The 26990-nt window shown below is 43.3% G+C and overlaps 1 protein-coding gene and 1 long non-coding RNA gene across 18 annotated transcripts in view; one reads left to right on the top strand and one right to left on the bottom strand.

Moving 5' to 3' along the window:
- Positions 1-25563, bottom strand: part of SOX6 (SRY-box transcription factor 6) — a 370607-nt gene extending 345044 nt beyond the window's left edge. For 13 of the 15 annotated variants that reach the window (XM_071427878.1, XM_071427887.1, XM_071427890.1 and 10 more), the window contains exon 1: positions 20860-21183. The gene's annotated coding sequence lies outside the window, so the exon portion shown is untranslated. Of the gene's footprint in view, positions 1-19615; positions 19760-20859; positions 21184-25414 lie in introns of those variants that run through there. The other 2 variants (XM_071427882.1, XM_071427881.1) reach the window with 2 other exon arrangements.
- LOC139590349 (uncharacterized) lies at positions 18831-25291 on the top strand. 3 transcript variants are annotated; one of them, XR_011679312.1, is made up of 5 exons: positions 18836-19587; positions 19753-20585; positions 20708-20824; positions 21177-21631; positions 24225-25291. It is a non-coding gene; the product is annotated as an uncharacterized lncRNA (long non-coding RNA). The 3 variants fall into 3 exon arrangements; XR_011679313.1 differs by having other exon boundaries at positions 18831-19587; positions 19753-20824; positions 21177-21230; XR_011679311.1 differs by having other exon boundaries at positions 18838-19587; positions 19952-20824.
- Positions 25564-26990: the final 1427 nt, after the last annotated feature.

Below are 26990 nucleotides of genomic sequence, written 5' to 3'. Positions count from 1 at the left end.
TCAGAAGCCATGGAGAAAAGGCATCTCCAAGTACATTAAAGAACCATTTCTAACCACATATGTAAGGGTACATAAAATCTTATCCTTATTAAAAAATATTGCATAAGAAAGAGAGATGGTCTGCCATTTAAGCATAGGCCTGGAAATGAGCCATATCTTCCAAGTTCAAATTCTGGCTAGGACCCAAACCATCTTGAAACCTTCCTGCTTCAGTTTCCCAACTGGAAAAGTGAGAATAAACATACTTGCCTACGGTATTTCTCTCTCAAGAGTGGAGGAATAATTAAACAGAGGGTACTAGTATCTTGTCTATTTGGAAGCTGCAACGCCCCTTATCACCTCTGAACAAATGTAAAAGACAGATTGCAATTGTTCATCTTCTCTCTTACGTACTTTCTAACATGCAAGAGAGCTTAATCATGGTTACATAGATTATTTAGGCTGCTCAGAGAAAAAGAGAGGCTGAAAGAAAAATGCATGGAAAAGGCATACAGAATCAAAAGTAAAGCTCCTCCAAGGTCCATATTTACTTCCCTTTGAGTCTTACTCCTATAAAAGCATTAACCTTCTTCTAAACCTGGAGGAAAATGCCTGTCATCAGAAACCCTCAGATTTCTCTCACCAAAGCCAGCAAATGACAAGTAACCTGGAACTGGATACCAAGGGAGAGTGAAACAGTTTTTTTTCTCTCCCAACAGAGTGACATAAGGCAGGTTTTTACTGTCTCTGCATTTTGTTCTTATAGATTGCATGGCAAGCCATGCTGGCCCAAAGTTGATAGTGGTGACCTTCTTGTCTAAAACACATTCTAAGCAGTGCTTTCCCAGTTCTTTGGACTTTAAAATCAGCTGGAAGAAGCAAAGTTCTGTTCAGTTATAAAAATATTATCAGATAGCAACTTTTGACCTATCATGATTCCATCAGGGCTGAACTATTCAGGTTACTCAGCAGGCATTCAAAGTCTAAGGCCTGAATCACCCACAGTTTCTCCCATACCATGACACAGAGAAAGGTTCTGTTCAGCCTCAGTAATGAAGGATGGTGTACACAGGCTTTCACAGCTTTCTTCCAGGACCTGCCTATAGTATCTCCAGCACTGCTGGCATCTCCAAAAATGGGCCATTTTCCACTGACTTTTTATTTCTGGCAAACAGCTCTGAAACAGTGCTGTGAGAAGGGAAGAGAGTCCTGACTTTGTGAACACAGGAAAGATGCTCAAAGGGTACAGACAAGATGAGAAGCTAAGATATCTAAGACTTCTGTGGCATCTAAATGACTATTATGTAAAAAAAAAAAAAAAAAAAAAAAGAGGAAAAGGGAGGAAAAGGGGGGAAAAGGACCCTTGTTGTCCACATTTGAATGATAAAAATACCTCCCCATTGGTATTTTAATTGTAACTCGTGAGGTTTGTTTGTCTTCCAAAAGCCACCTTAGGAACAGTCCAAGCACACGAGTCCAGCTCATGCACAACAGACATTCAAACACCTTGCAGCTACAGAATCAGGCTCAAGGAATTTGATTCTGTTTACACTCAAAGCCCAAGTGACCCCTGAAAATATAATACAGGTTTAACATCCTGATTCATTATCTATTTACCAAAGCAAAACTGAATGGCTGAGAGGAGAAACTTTATCACCTTCTACTGATACTCCCCTGATTGTATTTATACATTTTAAACATGCAAGGAGAGACAAAGACAACTTCTCAGAAGTGTTTTAAGTGCTCTGGAGCCTAACAAAAGCCAGGGAAATCTAGAGCTATCAATCTGAAGCTGCCAAGGGATACTGTCTTACTGTCTATGTGTGTACACCCTATACCTTTAATGACTTGGCAATTCTCTTTCATTCTATAACAAAAAAAAGCTACTGCTAGACTGACCTATCAGAAAGTCAGATTTCCTAGGGTTTGTTATATGGGTTCTGTACAACAGAATAGATTTTAAAACATCTTTTAGATGTAGAACAGAATTAGCCTTTGTTTCCTATAGATAATTAAAAAATTGCTTACTGTCCATTCACACACTATATATTTTTTCAACTTTTCACTCACAGATAACCAAATATAATTACTGCTGTAATACAATATAATACTACTGTTTGTTTCTTTCCTAGAACTGCCTGGAATTACATGACTATTGCCACCAAAATGGAGCAAAACAGACTGTTAAGCATTAGCTCTAAGTTAAGTGGTAACATGATCTATTTAGTGGCACACTTATCAAGTCACTTCTGCTGCTGTTTATTTAAATAGAAATTGAAATATTAGCTGTTCAACAAACTCCAGGCATTCTGGGCAGGAAATTGAGAGGACTCTAGACATTGTTATATGGAGGGAATTTTTGACAAGCCTTCCCTAAACAGTTTCCTATTCTGAAGTACAGTAACATCTCTAATAGTCAAGGGAAAAAAAAAAAAAAAAAAAAAAAACATAACAAAGCTGGAAGAAGAAAAATGTAGTCAGGGCAGACACAGTGCAGACACATTCACATAATGACGCTTGCCAGGGAAACAGTCCTTAGGCTCTGCAATTACAGCCAAAGTGAAAGGATACTCTATCCAAAATCATAAAAGTCAAATGGATTCCTGATAGCACATCCTGTTCATTAAAAATCTGTTTTAAAACACAGCTTTACATCATAGAGAAATTTACCTACAATCTTATGCTCTTGAGGGCATTAGAACTACTCAACAAATACTTTAGCCACAGTAGCTAATCAGATTTTGTCATGTATCTTTATAATCACTTGAAAAATTCCCTGAAAGCCCCAGCTCTCCTATCCACATTTTCTTTTAATATATCTATATATACACTTTAAATGTTGTGATTTGAGATTACAGAGCTAAAGGATAATTTCGTATTCCACTGTTGCCACCTGTCAGCGAATATTTCCTAAGGGGAGTGCCACTATTCCCAGAGCTTCACACATCCATATAAAGGGCTGAGTTTTCATTCTGAACTATCTGGTTCTGAATGTTCAGCCATAAAGATTTTGATTTGCTGATAAGAGTGTTGCAATGCAGCAAAACCAAAGGAGAAGTCAAGCAATGTTATCTAAATAAACTAAAATCATTATGCCTGATCAAAGCTACCATACAGCCAGTTTTGGTCAATCAGCATAGCACAAATAGCATATTCTACTGCTAGATCAACTTCAGATTTCACCCTGCAAGCTTTCAGTGAACAGAACAATCCCAAAATAAACAGATTACCTGAGAAAGGACTTTGTAATCATACACAAAAATGAGAGAAAGAGAGAGAGAAAGAGACAGAAAGACCCCACTACAAAGAAAGAGATACATTCTTTAAGTAATTTTTCTCATGCCTGAAAGTATTACATATATAGCAAAAATTGCACTGGTGTCTTCTGTCTTATGACTACACAGCATTGTTCTACTTCCTAGTTGTGGTGATTTTTTGGTTGGTTTTTTTTTTTTCCCACTGGGAAAGTACTACACTATTGTACACATTTTCATTTTTAATGGATGATTCACTTGCTTGATACTAAATGGAAGAAATGCCTTAGTAACGTAATCAAAAATATGCAGGCATGTGTTTCCAAAATTAATTTTGATATTTCCTGTCACTGAACTTGCCTCATCAGAGCATAATAGTAATTTTATAGTTGTAGCAACGCTGATTTCACCACATAAGAATCTACAGGAACATTTGAAGTTGCGCATGTTCAAGATTTTTTTTTCTGTCCTGAACAGCTACGCAGACAGTAAGTTTCAAATTCCCATAATCTTCCCAGTAAGTCACACAGAAACTGGATTCAGAATTTCCAAAGGGCTGCAGTTGAGATTGCAATCTATGCACAGCTACAGCTCCTCTCTTATAAAAAGATGGAAGTTTAAGTGATCACTATTAAGCATTTGCTCACCATTTACATTGCTTTCTTACCATTTAAAATGTGTATCTCAATCCTTTTAAGTAATTAGGCAATCAGTAAAAAAAAATAATTTGGGCTATTACAATTATTGTTCAAGGGTTAATTTATATAAGCACTGCAGGGGCTATAGTGAACACTTATTTTATAAAAGATCTTTTCCTCCTGTTTCACACATTTTTCAGAAAATAAGCAGTTGCACAAAAATGTTAACATATGGCAGTATTTTTGGAACTGCTGTAGAAATTAAAGGCAATAAAAATTGCTTTGGACAAGAAAGGACAAATAGGCCAAACCAAATAATTATTCTTGCAGCTTTCTTTAACCACTAACTCCATTTTATATGCAGTTTCTGATCTCTCATATTAAATCTGATCATATATATTTAATTCCATTCTTAAAAATTTCAGTAGACAACTTCAGTGCTAACCTACAACTGCCCTGTCAGAAAATCTTTGATGTCACAGCATAATAGCTCCTGAAAGAACAGCGCTAATACTTAATGTAACATGAAACCAGGGCCGTGCAGTGGGGCTGTCTGCTGTCAGGAACAAACAGTTTCACTGCTGTTCCCCAGAAGTGACAAGATTGAGAACTAACAGGGCAGCACCTCCTCAGTGCTACAGGAGACCTGTGCACCAGAGTCACTGGCAAATCCCACAGAGCAACGTTACTAAATAACAAACAAACAAACAAAAAAAACCACACTAAATAAAAATATCCAGCACCGCAGCCATAGATGTTCTCTTCACCTCTTGCAAATACAGTTGATGTGAAGATTAATTATTTCTATGCTGCAAATTATAAAACAGGAATCTGGTTTTACGTGGAATTTCTTTACATTTCATGCTTGTAAATAAAGATCCTTGTGCTGCCCTACGCATCTTAAATTCTTTTCTGGAATTTATTGTTTTCTTGCTATGATCATTAGATCTCTTTAGGGTTTGAATTGAAATTTTAAGACTAAAAGTATTCCTAGTTGGCCTTCTGAAGAAAACATAAGATACTTCCCTCTGTTGCTAACATAGGTGCTTACAGGTCCACCTATGAACTTACTATCAGATTTTTGACTAATGAAAACCATTGCTCCTATTGTCAGAAAGCACTGGAAAGATCAGATTCCAAAATCTTGACTGTCCCCTGTTGTGAATGGCACTGAATGTCTCTTCCCAGTGCCCCTTTCCAGGGAGCTAAAGGGTCCCAGAGGGGGGATGAGATACTCACACAATCAAGTCCCATATGTGTCTGCTTTGTGCTCCGTATTTTTACCTCTTTCAAAACATTTTTAAGATTCACGTGTAACGTTGCTTTAGGTCAAAATGTATTACTATATATGAGAGTACCAGGCTGCCATGGAAATCAGTTCCATTGCTGGATTTATTTTCTCTCTTGGAAAGCTGACTAGCCTATTTTATAAACTAGCGATAGCTGTATTTTTAAAGTTTATAAAACCTGGCCTCTGGCTAACTTGTAAACAGAGGATATATTATCCTTTTGTTTGTAAGGCTTAATCCTACAACTGTCAAGCTGAATAAACCTCTAGAATAATAGCAAAAATATTTTAAAAATAGTCATCACTAACAGAAAATTGAACTCAGATTGAGATAAAAATGTCAGTGGCACAATTTTTGGCACATTTGGCACTACTCACAGAACTGGGAACACTTTTACCATTTAAATTTCTTTAAAGCATTCTCAGGCTATCTGATTTTAAAAGTCTTAAGGTGATAAATGTTTTCAAAAGTATCTGTGCTTCACCCTCCTCCTTCAATGAATCCCTGGTAGTTGGCAAAAATATAGTCACAGTGGTTTAAGCATGAAGGACCTTACTGGCACTGAATAGGAAATTACATTTTTCTGGTGGATTCAGAGCACACGTCCATACAGCAGCATTAAATTTATCTGCTCATACATTTGCAGCTCTTAGCATCTGCTCCCAGAGCACACTTAAACACACTAACCACGGCGCTGAGCTGGAGACATTCTTTATACCTTGTAGTGGCAGCAGATTGCACAAGAGGAGAGAAGGGCTCTGTGAGTAAGGTAACATGTCAGTAATCACGGTCCGTGGCAGCATCAAAACAATCAATAACGCCAAGTTCTCCTCCCCAGGCTGCATCAGAGGTGTGTGCTGCTCCTCTCCTAGGAGTGCAACCAGAACTGCTGTCCCTGCCAGGACTGGCTGTCCCTGACCCAGCCACTGCATGGGCTGAGCCGTGGTTCCAGCAGCTCCCTTGGCCGCCCGTGCCATCGCGTTTGGAGTGATCCCACAGCCATTTACTGCACCTCAGCTGAGAGGCAGGAAAGAGCAGCCAAACGTATGATTTCTTCTGTCCCTCCAGCTAGACGTGCAACAACATGCCTGTCTACACTCTAATCTAGGCTATATAAATACTTTTCCTCAGCTATTTTAAAGACAGAGCATAAAAGGAAAGACAAACAGTCAAGATTTAAGCTAGCACTTAACTGTACCCCTATTCCATCCTGGTGGGAGCAAGCAAAAACTCTTACAGAGACAATGGAAGTGTTTTCCCTCAGAGGCTTGAAAAGATCAAGGTTTGTTCCTGCTGAGGAGAAATGACATTCATTACCTTTGCTGGAGACATCTAGGATTTTCCCCCAGCTTCCTTTTTTCCTTTTTTTTTTTAAATTCAATTTGTTCAATTGAGCCTTTGTGATGCTTGGTCAGGAATTTGGGAGCAATGGACAAATATTTGTTTAAAATTTATATATAATTGACAGCAATAGCAACCACACAATTACAGAAAAAGATTTTCTGGCTTCTGTACCACTACTGAGGTAGGGCCAAGATTATGCTTCTTAACAGAACAGGTGAGAGGAGGAGGAGGAGGAAAACAATTACAACCATTACCTTACATGGCCAAGACATTTTGAATCAAGACCAAATATCTGACAGTACTGCCTAGAGATCTCAGCTCAGATAAAGCTCCCTACTAATAATTATCTGAAGAATGCTCATTTGGAACAAGTTTTAAAAAATGGTGGTTGGAAGCAGAGAGACCTTAGAAACAGAAAAGTCAATATAAACAAATACAATTTATTTTCAGAATTTTATATACTAACAGTAGACAGGCATTATTAATTTCTGTGGATAAACAACATAGTTCAAAAAAGAAGAAATAAAATCTGGGTCAAATGTTGGTCTCCTGATCAAAAATCTTAGCAATTTCACATTAAACATAAGTTGATTATAAAGAACATATTTATTTAGCATCAGTAATTATGTAAAATGAGCCATTCCCTCTGGAGATTATCCATAGGCTTCTAGACAAAACAAGTCCCAGAAGTTTTTAATCCTGACCATGTAGCAGGCTGACCATTAAACAAAGGAGCAGGTCAGTGAGGAAATTCATAAGCCAAAAAAATATATAAACCACCACTAGTGAATAAGGATTCAGCCCTCCAAAGTGCTAAGCACATTGGCCCCAGTCCAATGAAGTACTTAACTACATGCTGAATTTTAAGCACAAACATAGTCTCATTCCCACTGAGATTATTCCTGGGCTTTAAAGCTCACTATGTGCTTGGATAGTTTTTTGAACTAGGACCAGAGCACTTGGTATCTTCAAGGACTTGAACCCTCGAGTGTTAGGAGCTGGACCTGGAAGAGCTCAAGCATGTGAGATTTCTACCTGTCTTAGTCCATAACTCTGAATTTCACTCTAAAGATGTGAATCACACAGAAACAGCAAGTTCAGATTTCGACACCCATAAATAAATAAATAAATACATAAATACTCTCCCCTAGGTCTAGACAAAGAACCAAAACCCATCAACTCCTCTGTCTGAGAAAACACAAATGTTCTGCCCAGTTCAGTTGTAAGAATGAATTCTGGGAATAAATGCCAGCTCTCTAATTCATCATTGCTATTTATTTTAATACAAAAATGGTGAGAAGAGGCAAACTGCTCTTCACACTTTTGATCGTAGTCATTATGTCTCCAGCACCAGACAACAGGCAGCCTGTGGCTGTCAATGGCTTCTGGCAAATGAGAATCTCTTTACCCAGCAATTGCCTTCACCACAACTCTGGAATTCACCACAAGGAGAGGGAGGCCCAAGTGTGACACTGAGTCTGCTTTTGGACAAGCAAAATACCAGAAGAGCAAAATGCAAATAAATTAATTTTGCACATCAAACAAATCATGGCTAATATTAAACAGCCTTTTATCTGCATGCAAAAGGGGTTGTTTGTTTAATGTTCTGCCTTTTTTTTTTTTATTTCAGGGCCCTATTCATTGCAAAAGAAAAAAAACCAGCTCTGAAATGAAATATTTTTAAACACAAGTAAAGTCATTTTATTAGAATCTGAACTTTAAAGAAGCTTTGTAAGATCCTGACACATTAATCAAGCGAGTAATTGCACGGAGCAACTTAGAGGGAATAGAATGAACCACATGCACCTTTATGTCAAGAACAAAATTTGAAACAAACTGTGGATAGCTATTTTGTGCAGTGGCTGCTGTGCCTCATTTGGACAACTGTATTACACTGTGGCATAGAAATGAAATAGTGAACATGCATAACCAGTCATAGAGCGATCCTAAAATAATCAGACAGTCGGCTGCCACGATCTAGCAGCTTTAGCTAGATGGAACATTGCTATGGGGATCCATTTGCTGGTCCCCAGCACTCACCAAGAAAAAGCATTAATATGCTCCATGGCATTTTTTACATGCTTAAGAATTCCAATGAAGCCACAGTAATGAATGATCCTGCTAACCCTGGGCACCCTGAGAAGAAACATTAAGGATGTACAGATCCTCCTCTGGAAGTTCCAGTGGCTCAGCGTCTTTTGTGATAAAGCATCACATTTCTTGTGGTTTTGGAGTGGCTCCCTGTTTGTTACCTCTGCATCTCAGTTATTGAAACATGGGCCCAGCCCTGCCTACCACACACACAGCTGGAAGGCTGCAGGCCCTGGTCCAGCTCTTCTAAAAGAACTGTCTGCCACAGGAAGTCCAGAAAAACTTATTGCTGAAAGCACAAGAACTGCACTGTTTTCCAGAAAGCTAAGAATATAGAAAAACTCTTTCCCTTTTACATAACACAATATTCACAGTTCTGGAGGTTGTTACATCCCAGTTATCAACAGCTGTTCAATCATTACTCCCCCTCTAACCTCAATTAATATCCCATTTGATTGTGAGTGACAAAAGTGCTGATTTTGATATCTCATCCTCAGTTCTTGGAAAGTTCTTCGAAGAGGCTAAGCGAAGAAGGAGAATAAAGTAATTAGGTATGCCTTGAAAGGCTGCAACCACTAACGCTGATTTGCCCCCACACATCCTAGGGTTTTTTCCTGTCTGTCTGCTTTGCATCCTATCCCCTTTCTTCCTTTTGTTTCCTCTCATTCAAGTATTCTCCTTCCCTTTCCATCCCCAGAAACTACTTCAGATTCTAAAGTACCTATTTAATTTCTGCTTTGCTTTTAGCTAGTCTCAAAACTTCATCAAGAGCAAGATCAAAAGGATATAAAATAAAATCTCATTTCACATCCAACACTCAGACCACAAACTGGTGTGCAAGTATATTGGGATTACTAATTTACACTGATCACCTAGAATCTATTAATCCTTTCAAAAATATATGCTATCAACCAGCTGTCAGAATGATCGGTAAAACACAAAAATGTTTACAATTCATGCTAACCATTCACAGACTGATCACTATAAATAATATTTATGTACACTTCTAAAAAATACTGATATGACCAAACTGATCCCCTCAAACCTTTCCCAGAAACCTACATTTTCTCAGACAGCAAGGACAGATAACTTGTGTCCCAAAGAATTGGATGTCAATAACTTGATGAGAAAAATAAAATGAATACAGAATTCACTCTTGAATACTGTAAGCACTAAAGGGACTTCAACAACGGCATGTTATCTTCTTCAGAAGATAGCACTACACCACCTATATAGAGAAGTTTTTAAAATCTGCATAGATCAAGATATATCCAAATACTATGTGACTACAGAAAATCTCTATGCATGTTCAACAGCAATACAAGCATTACAGTTACTATTCAGTTCAATTATATATGCATTCAGGCACTCTTCCCTCCCATCTTTGTCCTTTCATAGCCCTTCCCCTCCTCTTCCTCTCCCTTTGTTTTTTCATCCCTTCTTTTCTCCCACACACTTCCAAGAAGGCCCAATTCAGCACAGTGTGGCATCAGCAGAGACCAGCGACAGCGGCCGTTCCAGCTACAACAGCGAGTGGATTTAAAAAAAAAAAAAATCAAGGGAGAGCTTTAAAGTTTGGGAGAGCTGTTTAAACTGAATATGTAATAACTCTGCTGAGGATTTGGACTTCAGCTGCACTCAATAGGGGTGCTTCATTACCTACTTGTGGGAATGTCACTTGTCTGGGGTGAGGTCACAGCCTCCTGGCGGTACATTCCGTATGTGCTGTTTAGCCCGGTCAGCTGAAAACAAACCAGCAGATGCCACCCTGATTTGCATCCAGTTGCTATTGATACTAAAGGGACAATATGTGAAAGACAGGAAGTATCATGTGGGAGCCACGCTTCACCAGTGTGAGGGGAAAAGAGCCTTCACCTTCTTTATCTAATCATCCCAAGCAGAATTACTGAAATAGAAAAGTCTTCCACAGCAGGAACAGGGCAATCAAAACCAGTCTGGGGATGGATTTGACTCTTACTGGTTTATTGGGTATCCTAGGATTTCTGTGCTACTTTGACCGGGGTGGAGATTCATCAGAAGTAAAAAAGCAACAGCTTAAACCTTGATGTTTGCACTTCTAATGGAAATCACCCATACAAACGATTCAGCAAAAGAGTTTCCTTCTGCTCCTTTTGGGTTTGGCTATGTTACACTCATATTGTGAAAAATTGATTCAACCTGTCCAAGGAAAGACTTCACAAATTAGAAACCCCAGGTAATTCTCAGTACTAACTCTTTAGGTATGGGAGATTTTAGGTATTTTTTTTAGGTATGGGAGATTTTAATCTCCCATACACATTTTCTCTTTCCCTAAAAAGACTATACAACACTCACAGCATTCAAAGTCTTTCACTTCCACACCATTGTGTAGAAGATGAGTTTGTGTTTGTAATTTGATCCCATTCCATCACAGAGTGTTTTGCAATGGTGTTTTCAAATCCACCTTTAGTGGGCACACCCATGCAGCCCTAAAACACAGGGCAGCATGGCTGCAGTGAAATACACACCGGGGTGGCTTCACTGCCACTGCTAATCAGAGCTTTTGTTACATTCTTAAACATCACAGATTGAACCTCTCTTGTCTAGAGGGGGTAGAGAAGTCAAAAATAAGGAGACTTTTCACTGACTGAAGATAAACACAAACCAGGAGGAAAAACTGTGTAGACTGGCACAGAAAAAAAAGCCTTTGGCTTTCACCAGAGGTTGAGGGAAGATCTTTAAACCAGGGAACAAGGGCCCACTGAACTGCTTGAATATACAGCAGACTTGGCTCCTTAAAGCCCAGGCTGACTGCTGAGGGTAAGCACAGACACACATGAGAATGAGAATATGCTTTGTCTTACTTATTTCTCTAGAGCATCATGCCACAATACCTTTCTTTCTTGGTCTCTTCTGTTTCACATTTTTCTATCTCACTACTCTTCTCCAAACTGACCCCTCACAGTCTGTGTAGCCATCATCCCATCCCAACACCAATCTACCATCTTCTAGCTCATAAAATCAAGGTGAAAAGCCAGTCATATCTAACTTGCTTTGAAATAAATTAAGATCCATTGTTATTTCCAAAGAGAAACATTATGGGCACCATAATTTCCATGTGCAAAGAACAGGTAGCATAAAGGGAACTAGGACTTATAGAAGGCAACCTGAAAGCATGAAAGGATTTTCCTGGAATTCATCTCAGACCTTTTGGTTAAGCAATGAGAGTAGATACAGACAGCAGAATGTAAGAATGCATGCATGTAAACCAGAGGTGAATACTCAATTTCACTCACAGGGATTACCATAACAAAATCACTACTAAATATATATTGAAACACAACTACTTAGGGGCATTAAAAAAATGCCATGTGCATATCTACACATAGTTGCACTAAAGGTTGAATAACGTATATTCCCACTGCAGTGACCTACACGAATCCCTTAGCAGAAGAAAAATGTGAAAGGACCTGCAAGAAGATAATCTGCCCTCAGCAGATCGGCTATGAATGAAAGAAAAACAAAAAAAAGCAAAACACACAGACACAGTCCCCACAATTACAGGAAGCCAGCAAGCCAGCAGTGAGAATCCCCACATGCTGCATAATATACTGCACCAGAAGACCTGCTGGAAGATAGATATGGAGGTCAGTTGGTCTAACGTGTAGTTTATATGAGGTGAATTCCTGTTAATATCACCCTAAAGCCATAAAAAACATCATGTAAGCAAACCTGATTCCACCCTGATTGACACAAAATTATTCTCTACAGTTAATCCAATGCAAACAGGGCCTTGACACACGAGCCCTGTCCCCACACAGTCACAAAAAGTTCTTTCCATTGAACCCAGAAGGAACTGCATCCTGGCCGAAGGAATGTGATTGTGGCTAGAGTAAAAAGGCACCCTCCTGCTTAAGTAAACAGTTACAGTGGCTTATACCAGCTGAGAATCTGTCAAATACCAACTTATATCAAAATATTCCTCTGAAATAGTTCAACATTCAAATTCCATATACATCAAATCCTTCAAAACGCTCATTCCAATAACAATAAGCCAGTCAGACTGGCTTATATGTCACTGCTCTTCTCCAGAAACTCCCAAAATCTGAGTCCTCATCTAGTTCCAGCTATTACTTCAACAGGTGGATTTGGCCCTTCTGAGGTAAAATGCTGTGAGTGCCCTTAGCACAGCTACTACACTGAGGAAAGGAAGTGAGGATTCACTGAGCCAGTTAAAACTGTCAGAATGTAGATGGGCAACTCCATCCTATCTTAGCTGGAATTAGGCCATGACACTGAGGTTAACCCCCCCACGAGTGCAAAAATACCATGGGTTTTCACTAACCACAAATGGTCAGGAGCTTGGTGGAACGAGCCCATCCACAGCAATCTCCCAGATGTAAGAGGCAGCAGAACAGCTCTGGAAGGGTGGGATTCCAGCTCCAATGGAATGGACACATCCATCAATCATCACCTAAAACTGGGCAAAACTAAGCAAGGCTGCAAGATTGCTGCAATACAATCAGGGTGCAAACATCTGCTTAAAGCACAAAGACTTCCTAAAAGCTTCACCTCCAGTAGTTCTGGAGCATTTAATGGACAGAGCCTCTGTGGAACGAGCATCTCTGAGTGAGTAATGAGGAAACTCACAGAAGGCTCTGCCTCCTCCGCACTGGGACACTGACCAACAGGGTTTATGAAGTAAACAATTCAACAGCAGCCCTTCCGGAACAGCTCAGGGTGATGCACTCAGGAATTAAAGTCACATTTATTCCAGAAAAGAGTTTCCAGATAGGGAGTGCCCTGCAGTATTTTATGTCAATTTTCCCACAATGGCAGGTCCTTGGAGTAATATATAAATTCTCCTTATGCTGGGTAACAGTTAGTTGGAATTAGTAAACACATATTGTTTCATTAAAAATATTATGTTCCAGCACATGCATTTAATTTGCCATAAAGTATGGTATGTAAGAAATCACACCATTTGCAATAAATCTGAAAAGATATTAGCATTTTTGTTTCTAATACAAGATATTTTATGCAAGTCGTAAAATTTCAGTGGTATATGGAAGGGGTCTTAGCGAAATACACAAAAAAATATGACTATAAACAAGCCATCATTCTGGTAAGAGGAAATACAAACAACCAGAATAAAAATAGTTGATGCACAAAAGCCATAATGAGGGGGTTGCTCAAAAAATAACTTCTACTTTGAATGGTTTGGATGAAATACAAATTATCCACAGAAAAGTGTGGACTGGCATAAATGTTTGTACAAAATTATAAGTATATTTCTAGAAGTATGCGAGAGACAACCGCCTGCATGCTGCACAAGGTCCCAACAACGCTCTGCGTAAGTGCTAGTGCACAGAGTCCAAACCACTGCATTTTAATTACTATGCAGCCTCAGATATATTGCCTTTGATATGGAAATGTTCTTGTTCTCTCATCTTCACATACGGTCTCATGCACAGAAATCTTTATCTGATTCATAAAAAATAAACTAGAATCCAATCTCAACACCTGACCTCAGTGCTTAGAAGTTTTTTACTAAGCATGGTGTCACTATAAAAAGAATGGGTAATATTGGTGTAAAGTTAGATATTTGGAGCAATGATATGAAGGATTTGCAGTTAGGAATCAAATCAATACTGCACCTCTGAGGTTTTAGAGTTTCCTATTGCCTTATGTCAGTCTACCAGTGACTGAAGACACAATTGACTACACCTTTCTGTGTAGCTCAAGAAGAAAGAAAAAATATTTAAATGACATCCTGTCTTGCCACCGATGGAAGAGATGCAACTCAGCCACTTGCTGTATGGAATAGGTTCTGAAATCTAATAAATCACTAACATCAAACTTTTCACCTTTTTTTTTCTAAATTCAGATCCTACATTCTTGGACATGTTTTAAAGGTGTGCACTACAAAGTTTGCACAAGAAGAAGCAAAACATTTCCCAAGCTTTACTTCAACAAACAGGTAAAATTAACATAAAAATACTTGAAATACAAACCCAGTACTTTCCTGTATCTTATATTAATATGCTAGCCATAAGAAGGCTAAAAAATTTTGCTTTGACAAATTCTACTAGTCACTCAGAAAAAACATTAAATATTCAGACCTATTTAGGTAGTTCTGCTAGCTCTATAGAATTACATTCTCTTTTTCTAAAGAATATGATCTGTGTAAGCTCTCTATAGATGATAATGGCCCATCTGTAAATCATTTTGTTGCAGGTTATCTGTTTTTTATCACTGCTAGTACCTGTCTGTCCCTGATATGATACCCTTAAACACATTAACTTGATGGAATGTTTTGCCTGACTTCAAAAAAACATCCATTGATCCATTCTGCACTATAAAGGAATTACTCTGATTAACCTAGTTTAAAAATATACATAATTTTATCTTACTCTTTCCAATTCACAAGATTCAAGAAATATTTGATTGAACTAATTTCCAAGCAATGATTTTCAGACTTTGGATGCTGGTTTATATCTTCTTAATTTAAGAAGACAAAACAGTAAACATAAAACTGATATGAGTATTTTAAAATATACAAGAGGAGGAGAGAAATGTCTGTGTACTGATTCTTGTTTCTTTAAGAGAAAATCCATTTTTCAGGCTCCTGTTGTACTAATTGAAAGAGAATTATTTAAAACTTCACTGAATACTTGAATATACGATGGGTATCTGTAGCAGTTTCACGAGTTCCAAAGAACTCTAGACTTTCTGAAAGACAGTAAACTAAAAATTGGCAGGAAATCTCTTACAATGATGTCACAAATATTTGTTGTTGCCACAGAATACTGTTTTAAAAGAACACCTACTTCTGTGCTGAGAAGGCTTTGGGAACATGTAATTATCCGGTTTTATCACTGCAGAAATCGGCTGCTTTCCAGCAAATACATCTATCAGATCCCTGTCTTCTCTGCAGAGCTACATCTAAATAAATAGGCACGTATTTCAGACAGACATCACACCAGTCCAGTACACTGCCTTACTACTGATAGAATTTTATGGTGTTTTGTTGTTTTCATAATGTGATGCAAAGGCCTGCAATGAATGACACATGTACAGATACATACTGTGGGAGAATCGTGTGTCTAAAAAACTCCAAATGGCTCATACAAAAGAGAATAAAATTCAGTTTCTGTGACTTGGTAATAAGTCCCCTTAAAGTTCCCATTCTTGCTGTTCTACCTAAGGAAAAACAGAAAGTAGTGTAAATAAAAATTACACAAAAAGCCACTGAAAGGGACGAACAGAAACCAGCTTGCTAGAGTGCAAACCTGAAACATGCACCTCTGTGTGTTCTGCTGCTACTTGACGAGTAGCACTTCACACAGCAGCACTTCTCTCCCGGGTTCTGACACCATGCAGAAACGTCTCAAGGCTCTGCCTCTGTGATTCACTGTACCAACTGAAATGTTTTAAAAATATGTCTCTGTATGGCTGCAGTTGACATAGTTCACATATACACAAACACCCCTATTTACATAACTTTGGAAAACTTTGGCCATTACACGCAAGGTCTGCCAAAGGAGCCCGCTGATCTCTAAAGTGACACTGTGGAAAAAAGGAAATATACAACATCCCATTGTATGGGGGGTGGAAAGCCAAGTGCATCCTGGCGTCTCTTTCCAAAGTAATTTTTGTTCTGGGAAGTAAATAAATAAATAAATTGATCGACTGAAGCCTTTGGAGTGTGATCTATACACTTCCAAGGCAGAAATCTACCCAAGTGTAAAAGATTGATAGATATGCTTCCTGAAGTGTTATCTCCCAAGGTGATCACAGTGTTTAGCAGATAAAAGAGGACTACAGAAACTTTCTAATGCCAACTGAGAAAAAAAAAAGTATTTGTTATTGCTATCATCATGCAAAGCTCTGGCCTTTATTGCCACAAGCTATTTTAAGGCCTCCAAGAACTGCAGGGATATGTGGATACTTTGGACTAAAAATACGATCAAAGATGCAAAAAACACGTCCAAAGAGATTTTTTTTTTCCTGTTGAGCAGAAGTAGTTTGGTGGGAAATGACCACGATCCGTTGTTGGCCACATATTAAAAACCACTGGCGAGGGAACAAGCACTGGCAGTTCCCACTTGTGAACAAAACCAAGCTGACAAGTGAAGGCAACTAACTTTGGACATCAGCTATTATTTCCTACAAGTATTTTCTGCTGCTAAGGCACTCGTGGCCTTACCAGTGAAACTGATGGGCTCCACTTTGTTTCTCTTGTCGCTTTCCCCGGTGCGTAAACACAAAAAAAAGGAAGAAAAGCAGCAGTTACATAAGTTGAGCGGAGAGTCGGGAACGTGCAGGGAGAGACAGCCATCTGTCTCGCTCCCTTTATGCTGTGTTATACACATGGCACTGCCTTGCACCCTGCCATCTAGCAGAGAAGGAAACCGAGGGAGCGCTGAGGCAGCCCAGTTCAGCCTCCCAGCAGAACCGAGACGGAGCACTGCGCTGCAGGGAGGAGGGAGGGAGGGAGGGAGGGAATAATGCGTTTAGCAGAGGATGCGAGACTGCCGACCAAAGGGCCTCTTAGGCGCTCATCGCTGAATGAATTAAAGTTCCCGGCGAGGAGGCCGGGGGAAGCGGGCCCAGAGGAGTGTGACAGGAGGGAAGGGGCCGGGAGCCGCCAGCCCCCCGGGGACACGGCGGGCACACGTGCGGGGTCCCCGGCGCGGCCGCTCCCGCCCCGAGCGGGGACCGGGGGCTCCGGGGGTCGCTGCAGCCCAGGGCAGGGCCGGGCTGGGCTGGGCTGGGCCGGGCTGACCCGCCGGCCCCGGCCCCGCTCCCCCTCCCCGGCTGCGGGCGGGCGGCGCGGCCCGGGAAGCGGCCTGGAGAGCGGCGCTGGGAGCGATGCCCAGGGCTCACCTTCCCCTCCCCCTGGAGAAGCGCGCTTCAAAATGGTTTTGCAGGCGAGGCTGGCCAGGCTGCGCTCGGTGCAGGGCTTCCAAGAGCAGTGCCTGGGTTGGTTTCCGTATATTCTTTGGCTTTTAATAGCTAGCTGAGGGAAAAAAAGAAAGCATTATTGTTTTCTTTCTTTCCTTCTCTCATTGCCTATTCTAAATTTGACTCCAAAGTTTAAGCAGTTGAATTGGCTAATTCTGAATACAGTCTATTGAGAGACCAGACACAGCAGTATATCCCTGTATAGCAATAGATACAATGTGCTGAATTGGCAGTCTAATTATAAATGTGGCATTTGGACCTCCTTTCAGACCCAGTGCCACCTTACCTTATGAGGGAACTTCAACTACAGCAACTGTTCAAAACAAAATGCCATTACAGGATCAGCTTCACCCAATACTGGAACCAGCCAGGGGATTGTTTTACAAACAGCCTTTCTCACTTAACACAAGAATGTATTATAAGGAAAAGTTATGGATAGTGCAGAGTCTGAAGAAAACGCGTATGTAGTTTCTGCCAGGTGTCGAGCTACTTCAAACTGCAGCATACTCCAAATGACCTCATTATTTTCTTTTAAATGTACTCACTATAAATAATTATTCCTTAGTTTTACTAGAATGAGCTGCTAGGTACGCTTGCTGTTTATATTCCAAGCGTAGTGTGCATGTAACGTCATGAGCACAAAAACCCACGAAATATCCTGGCTCAAAACAAAAACCTGCAATAAGATCTTGCCAAAGAATCATGGGGTACTGAAAAAAAGTTTTTTAAAGGGTCCTTTCCAGGGAAATGTTCGTATTTAATGGCAGGCTGCATGCACATATCTCACATTCATTCTTATTATTTACTTTATGGTATTATAATGGCTTAATTAAATGAGTGGGCACAAGCACGTCAATAAAACAAGTCAAGTCAAGTCGAAGTCTCAAAACAGGTTTCAAAATTGCTCCATTACACGAATACAGAAAGGGAAATTCGTTAATTTTTGGACTTCAAACTCTGTTCGAGGACTGGGTAGAACTGTTCTCCTGTCCTCACGATCAGCACTGAAGATGGAAATGGCAAAAAAATGTTAAAGTGAGGGTAAAAGAAAGCAGCAGGAACAAAGTGCCGCTTGTGTGCCGAAGGCTATTTAAATTTGCTTAATAAACATATACCTTATCTACGAACAGCAGGCGAAGATATATTACTTTATCACAGAAAGTTTCACCTCTCTGTTTTTGGGAAACACCCCTAGGACAGCACTAATCTGCCGTCCCCAGGCTCCCACCGGGCTGCCTTTCCCTGCGGCCCCCCTTCCCCCCCACCCCGGCCACTCAGACGCAACACTAATTGTCCTTTCACGGTGCCACTTTCACTCCTTCCCGTCCTTTCACGAATAACAAAACCGCAGCAAAGCCCACGGTGGGGCGGCCCGCAGGAAGCGGAGGCAGCGCTCGGCCGGACAGGAGCGGTGCCTGCCGTGACCTCCGGGCCGCGGCGCACGGCTCGGGCCGCGCCCGGCGCTGCCGGCCCGGGGACGCGCTCCGGCGGCTCGGCACGCCCGGAGCTACCTGCCCGCATCGCGCCTGCCCGCTCTCCCTCTGCCCTGGCTACAGCCGGCCGCGACCCCGCCGCCGGTACACGCGTGCATGCATTACACGAGCGGGCAGCGCCGGTGCCCGCTCCTCCCCGGAGCAGGGCAAGCCGCAGAGGCGCACTCATTAGCTCCCACTGATGATTCCTTTCAGGATCATGAATGGAACAATTGTCAAAAACTGCGGGAAAAAAAACAAGCCCCGAGACTATTATATACAGACACAGCTTGTGTGCGCGCATGTGACAGTTGCAGACAACCCAGATTTGGCCATAAACTCTTCGGCGTTATCCGAGATAAAACATCAAATTGCTTGTACGGTAAAAGAGGCTTCTTATCCCCAATCCAAAGAAATAAACAGCTTCCAAGGTAGTGAAACCCAGGAAAAGAACAAGCTCTCCACCAGACACACCTTGCCTCACTCGTATCCGGCAGCACCGCCTGCAAACAGCTGCGCTAGCTTGTTGCAACTGCCACTATTTTATTTTAAAAGAAGAATAACAGTAATAATAGTAAGTGAAATACTTCCTGAAAACTTACTTTGCATTTAGTTTAGGCACTATTCTTTTTTTCAGCTCGCAAAGGAAGCCGTTTTGTCCAGGTTAGGTATTGTCTACTTATGGATCAGCCTCTGGCTAAGGGTTTATTTTAATTTATGGCTTATGCATTCTTTTAAGGTCGATTTGCATGACCTCCGGCAAAGAGCTAAGGCAGCAAGAAATCCCAGGTCGACTGTTGCCACAAAGCGGCACGCATCTCCCCTTCCCCGGGTGTAAACAGAGCTCTCTGATGATGGACTGCCTTCTTCCCCCTCCCTGTGTATCACGAATTAGGGCGCGATATCGATTTTAAAGTTTTCGGTATAACTTTATCCAGGGCTCTGCCGGCGGAGATAAGGCGGCGGCGGCGGCTCCTCGGGACAGCGCCGCGCCGTGGCCGAGCGCGGCACGGCCGCCGCCGCTCCCGCAGCTTTGTGTGCTCCCCGCAGCCGTCCCCGGCCAACTTCAAAGCACTCACCCACCTCAAACTTCGCGCAGAACCCACAAGCACCACTAAACTCCCCTCGCCTTTCTCCATCCCGCGTCTCTCGGGGTTATCCGCCAGGAGAAACCCACGCGAGCACTTGGGAGCAATGACAGCAGCGCTCCGCTCTCAAAGATTTATTTCGGATTTTATTTTTCCTCTCTTTCTCCCTCTCGTGTTAGTTCCTTACGTACAATATCTTCCCGCACCATGTGTTCGCCTGCCGTGGGTGATCTTAAAATACAACGCTGATCTGTCACTACATTTTAAAATAAACTCTACTCGGGAAGGATGAGAAAGTGTTGTGATTTCAAGGTACTGGGGTCCCTTAACGTCTCGGAAACCTCGGGATTCAAACAGCCCCGGAAACTCGCACGGGGACGAGACTATAACTACTTTTCCCTAAAGAGAAGAGAAGAGAAAAAAAAAAAAAAAAAAAAAAAAGAAAAGGAAGAAAAAAGAAACACAACACCCTCGTGATATCAAAGTAAATAATCGTGCAGGGGGAGGCGGGGGAAGGGGTGAATTCAGCAATGTTAAAAAGCTAAACAACAGATCTATCTCCGGACGCTGCTGCTTCACTCAATTGCAACTAATAACCCATTAAAGACAGCGCAGGGGGAACTGAATTCTCTCCTGCAAAGCGACATAAATCCAGCGAAAACCCATTAAACCACCGCCACCGCCACCAAGCCACGCAGCACTACACACCACAGCAAACAACAGGTATACAACACAATAGGGCTGGTTTTCCTGGTTACCTCCTCGGGATCCAGTGTGGCACAAAGCACTGGGAGAGCCTCCTTTTTTTTTTTTTGCAACGCGCTTCGGTAATTTTCATTAAAAAAAAAAAATTAAAAAAATAAAAAAAAGAGGGAAGGAGGTGAAGGGGGGGGGAGGGAGGGGAGAGGAATAAATGGGTAGTAATTCGGTAAAATAAAATAAATGAACTAGAGTCTGCTGGTGTTTCTCCGGGCCATGGATGTGCAGGATCCCGATCGTTAGAAGTTTGCGGATGGGTTGCCTGGAGATTTGGTTACAATCAGGTTCATTTTTTTTTTTTTCCTCCTGAAACAAGTGAAGGCGATGGTTACTGCTGTCAATCTTGGCAATCAATGTGAGCGGCCATGTCGTAAGTATTCAAAGCATTTCCCGTCGTGCAACATCAGAAAGTGAGTGGCCAGGGCATTGATCTGAGGAAGGCAAAAGGAGGCAGGGCTCCCCCGCCCAGACAGCACAGGCAAGATGAGACAACACAGGGAGAGAGAGGAGGGAGAGGGGAAGGGAGGGAGAGACACAGAGAGAGAGAGAGAGAGAGAGAGGGAGAGAGAGAGAGAGAGAGAGAGGCTGGGAGCGAGCGGGGAGAGCAACAACTGCGGAGAAAGTGAGCACAAAACAGAAAGTGAAATCGGCGCGGGCTGCCAGCCGCATCCCCGCGCAGCTATCACCACTCACAGGGCCATTAGACACATGAAACCCTACACCGCTCCGCTCCCGCTAATGACCACTGATTGCCCGGAGTGGTGAGGAAAGGTACTAGAAAGTTACCGGGGAGGGGGTGCGAGGGCGGGGCGGGGGCCGGAAAAGGAGGAGGGGGAGCGGGGGGGTCCCGGGGGAGCCGGTTCGCGGGGCCGGGGCGGCGCGGGGGGGGAGCCGTGTCACACGGGGCCGGCCCGCCCTCCGCCCTCCCTCCGCCGCCGGGGACACACACACACACACACGCCGGGAGAGTCCCGCCGGCTCACGGGATACACCGGGAAAATAAAATTACAAGGGGGAGAAAAAAAAAAAAAAAAAAAGATCTGGAGAAAAGACGATGTGCAGGAGGAGGGAAGGGCTGGCGGCGTGGGGAGGGAGCGCGGACGACGAGAGGGAAGCACTCAGCAAGCGCTTAGTGACAGCTGATAAATGGGTCTCTGAAGAGCCCGATCCCACAGCACGGCCGGGAGGGGAAAAATATTTTAAAAAAAATTTACAAAAAAAAAAATTTAAAAGGGGGGCGGGGGGAGAGATGAAATGGAAAGTATAAATTACACCAGAGATGGGAGTCCAGCCACAGGGACCCGGGGGAGAGGAAAGGGAGAGAAGGCACTCAGAGTCCACAAACTATTTAGTGATGGCTTCAGCAGAAAGGTGAAAAGTGAGTGCAGTGAAAAGGGAAAGACAGGTACGGCCGGAGGGAAAAAACTGATTTAGGACGGACTCGAGCTGAAGTTGGGATTCTCGTGGCGACGACGAGAAATTTTAGCAGCGGCAATATATAAATATCCCTCTCTCTGCCTACCAAAAGGCAACAGATAAGGACTGGAATATCAGCTTGAATACCAATTTAGGAACTCACGCTCTCTTGGAAGTGCTAATTGGGGATGGGGGGGGGGGGGGGGGTTGGAAGATCTGGGAGAAAGAAGGGAAAAACTATAAGGAGCTGAGGAGAAAATCAACCAGTGGCAGAGTACTGCAAACCCAAGAAAGTGTCCCTGCTGTATTTTTGCATTCCAAAGGTAAACATAAAGGAGTCTTTCAAACTGTCAGGGGCCCGCAGATCAGGTGGGCAAACAGCGCTGCAGAGCGAACGTCTCCCTCTTTTGATATTATTCACACCTAGGCTAAACTGTTGTTAAGATGGGAGTGCGGAAAGCAACCTCAAGCCCACAAAATGAGAGAGAGAAGTTGTTGATTCATCTCTGTATTTTTGGCACTTTCTCCCCATTTTCCAGAAGGCGCCTGGAACAGTTAGTAACAGACAAACTTTTTAATTTTAAAATAGCTTCATAACTTATAGAGGCCAAAAAGACGAGGAGAGAGCCTGATTTCACTTTCTTCCTCTCTCAAGTAGAAATTTGCAGGCTAGGTTAGACCCAGAAGCACACTCAGCCCCACTGCGAATGAACCTGGCTTCAGCAGGACGTGATGAAAATTGAACATTAACGCGATGGCACAGGACAGATATGACCTGGCTCTGATTCATTTTGTTAACAAGCTGTAAAACTCGACACACTGCTGGAGGCATGCACGTTGCATCCTCTGCTATCCGAGGTGCTATCGCCCCTCTCAAGCCGAGTTCAGGGAAAAGGAGTTGTAAGTCAGAACCTCTTGGAATAGCGGACCTGTTTTATACAACATTTTCGGCAATTCCACTACAATAAAAGGAGTTACCAAGTCCTATTCGGCAAGTAGCAAGCACCTTGAAATAGAACTTTATAATTATCTAGTAAAGCTTTATCATCAAATTAGCTGACGAGGGCATAGTAGCTAATTCCCATGCATTCTTTCAATTTTAATAAAAGACACTAAAAAAGTGACATTCCGAGATAAGGGGAAATTGTATGATTGTAAATACTGAGTTTGTATTCACCTGCATTCGGCTAATTCAAAGTATTCACCTTGCTGCAGTTACTCGGTGTATGGAATTAACAACAGTAAATTGCTGCCTTTCAAGATATTACTCTGTCATTTTTCATCTGTAATTATAAGAATTCCCGTGATTAACCACTAACGCTTTCCTTGTAACACATTTAAACCTGCTGCAAGTAAAGGAAATACCTTGACTTTTTGCACAACTAGTGTAGCTTTGGCACGCAAAAAGATTTTTTAAAAAATTAAATGAGCTATATAAGAAATGAGATATAAATCAGAATACAAGGACGAATAGTCCGCCTCAGTCTGCAACTCTAGTAATTTGTTGCTGGAAGTTTTTTTTTCTTCCAAGAAATAGAAAGGAAAAAAACAACCCAAGCCCTCCTCAAATGTAGCGCCTTATTAAACACGAAGCGGGAATGGGACAAGAGATAATTAAGGCATCAGCTGAATCTAACCGCCCACCTGGCTCCAAATCGGGGGAGCATCCCGCTGCACTCCCGAAATTCCAGTGCAGGGAATGACACTGGCTTGGGGCAGGACACGGCGGGGATGCGGCCACGCTGCCATGCGGAGCGCAAGGAACGCTCCCCAGCTTGTTGCTTCCCCTGTGTGATCAATTAAGTTACAGATGTAACTCGCAGCGCCGGAGAGCGGCAACTTCTCGGCGGCAGGAAAAGAGGATTCCTTGGGCATTGTATGCAAATGCGAGTGTGTGTGTGTGCGCGCTGCACGGGGATAATTGTGATGCCCTCTTTGTTTGCATAAGTGAACACCCGCCGTGCGGATCCGTACACACGTGCCGAGAAACAAGAAAACGCTTTCACTTGGAGCGTCACCCCACTTTTAGAAACCGCGTTTGGGATGACTGCCCTCGCTTTGGCTTCAGGAAGGCTAAAGGCAGGCAGATGTTGAGGAGGGATGCTGACCTGCTGGGGGTGCCTGCACAGGGAAGGGACCGCAGGCGCTCACATCAGCTCGGGGCACTTACCTGGGCACAGCTCTCATGACATTTTACGCCGTGTGTCTCACCAAATGCCCTAAAGTAAAGCAATGTTCAACAAGCGAGGCAACCTGTCTGTGTGCTAAGTTGTACGTACCGCATCTTTAACCTGAGCAGCAAACCTGCAACTCCTGCAGAGTTGGCGGAACAGTCTCAGAAGTTTTGGATTCAAAGGGCAAGAAATTTCACTTTAAAAGTCACTCACCCACTTCTAAACTGCCCTCTCACCCCAGTTAATGCCGGACAATTAAGAGGCATGTTTATAAATTCCCTCTGCGGACACTGTCCGACAATGAAGGCTTGTTACAGGCTTGCTAAAGATGTTCAGAGAAACTTTTGCGAAATAATCAACAGCATCTGAGAGAAAGCTAAAGGAAAAGAAGTTAAAGCCTGATAATCCGATTGGGAAAAAGTTTTGTTAGACTAGATAGAAGTAAATTGCTGCACGTTTCTTCAAAAGCAAACCCATCAGCTGATACGAGCTCCCCTAGAACAAGAACCTCTGGCGAACTCCTCCAAATTTAGGGGACCTTTGCATTTTGTAACACTCAAAGCTAAAGATCTGCCTGAAAACAAAAACTCTGAATTCCTTACAGCGTCATCTGCCAACAAAATGTATTGTCTTGGCAGAAAAAGGATCAAGGAGATTTTAATTTCATTTTAAACTGTGCATCATCTTGATTGCGAAGGAAAAAGCCGCAGCAACAATCTCCCCGCTCCACGCCCCCGCCGTTCAAAAAAAAAAAAAAAAAAAAAAAGAAGGGGGGGAAGAGAGAACTGGAAAAACCACATAAACTTTTACAAAGAAAATAAAAGCAAGTTCGACATGAAAACCCCTTCCTGTCTCGGAAAGTTCATTTTAAAGGTCCCTTCTGTAAATCTAAAGTGCAAACACCAGGCTAAGGTAGTGAGTGGCTGGAATTTGCATGCTGATAAGAGAAGGCTGTTGTACTTACAGTGACAGAGGGCAGGCTGCGGAAGAAAAGCTGTTTGTGTTAGCCTGAGAGTCACCCAGGGCTGCAATGAGAGGAGAAGAGAGGAGTGGGAGTGCCAAGCTGGATACACCTTCACCGCATCTCATCACATCTGCCAGCCTCTCTCTCCCTCTCTCTTTCATTTCCACATTCCCTTTGTTCCTGAAAAAAAAATCTACACGTCACATCAGTCCCCAGATGCAGTCTACACCAAAGAAAAAAAAATGAATAATTCAATCAAACTGTGCATAGTCTCTAAGGCAATAAATCTATTGCACTTAAAGAAACGAAGGGTAATTACCGCTATAGAATTAGAATAAGGCCAGAGCGCGCAGGGATCCCAAGGTCTGTAAACTCCACGGTCAAATAAAGTTTCATTTATTTAATCCTTTGACAACCCCAATGTAAACTAAAGGGGAGGATCAGAACTTATTCCGGTTGGGTTTGAGAACGCTTGAAGTGAATGTTATAAAAGGAGAGCGCCCGTGGTCTGTGACAAACACAATGCAAGGGAGTAGAAGTGTTTCACTGCATCACCTCCAGGGTCCGTTCCCCCCTCCCTAATGAAGAGCAGACCACACTCCCACTTCCACCGGCTCCTGCTGCTCGCTGCAAGTGCAGCGGGAATCGCTGGCAGCCAGCAGCCGCCTTACCTGCTCCCGAGCGCCAGCACAGCCTGACAAAAACTCAGGGGAACCGGCAATTTTGTTCCACGCTCTGGCGGAGAGAAGCCTCGGGGGATTTGCCCCGGCAAGGATTGCCTCGGAACGGTGCCCCCGAGTCGCGGATGTGCGCGGGGCTGAGGCGGGGGCTGCCCGCCGGGGGCGGGGGGAGCCCGGCGGGAGCGGAGCCCGGCGGGGCGGGCGCGGCGGCGCTGCCGGAGCGCGGTGAGGACCGGCCGGGGCGGGCGGCAGGAGCCGCGCTGCTCCCGCTGCCCGGAGCGGGCTGTCCCTCGGCTCGGAGGTAAGCTGACTCTACATTGTGTTCGTCCCCCCACGGGTACCCCGGCTGCCAGGGGCGCGCTGCTGCGCTAACCAGGGCGGCGGCTCGGGGCTGTGGCTCAGCTCCTCGGGCCCGAACCGAGCCGGAGCTTAACGTCGGCATCTGCCGCTTTACACTCTCCATCACATTCTTTGCAAACTTCTCCTGAGGGGCTGGGGGAGGAGTGAGACGGAGAGGGGGAGGGGGAAACTAACCCCAGGTGAGACCGCGCTCTTGTGATGCCGCAGACCCTCGCTCCGATGCCGCCGGGCCCTGCGCCGACCGGGGAGGCTCAAACACCTTCCGCCGGCGCGGAGCATCGCGCACCGCCCGTCCCTGCGCCGCTGTAGCAGCGGTTTGATTTATCCGAGGCATTACCGGGACTGTTATTCCAGGGAAGGCAGAGCGGAGCGCGCTCCCGGCCGCCCGGGCCTGTCCATGTGCTTACCGCGCCACCGTGAGGCGGCCGCGGGCCCCGCACCGAGCGCTCCCGGGGCAGCCGAACGCGCCGCGGCCGCGGAGACCCCGCGCAGGGCGGACGGGGCCGTCGGGGCTGCACCGCGGGCAGCCCGCAGCG

The sequence above is a fragment of the Agelaius tricolor genome, unplaced genomic scaffold, assembly GCF_023055355.1.
Source record: "Agelaius tricolor isolate 1412-34295 unplaced genomic scaffold, bAgeTri1.0.p SCAF_5, whole genome shotgun sequence".
Taxonomy (NCBI): Eukaryota; Metazoa; Chordata; class Aves; order Passeriformes; family Icteridae; genus Agelaius; species Agelaius tricolor.
This window is presented reverse-complemented; position numbering and strand designations above follow the sequence as displayed.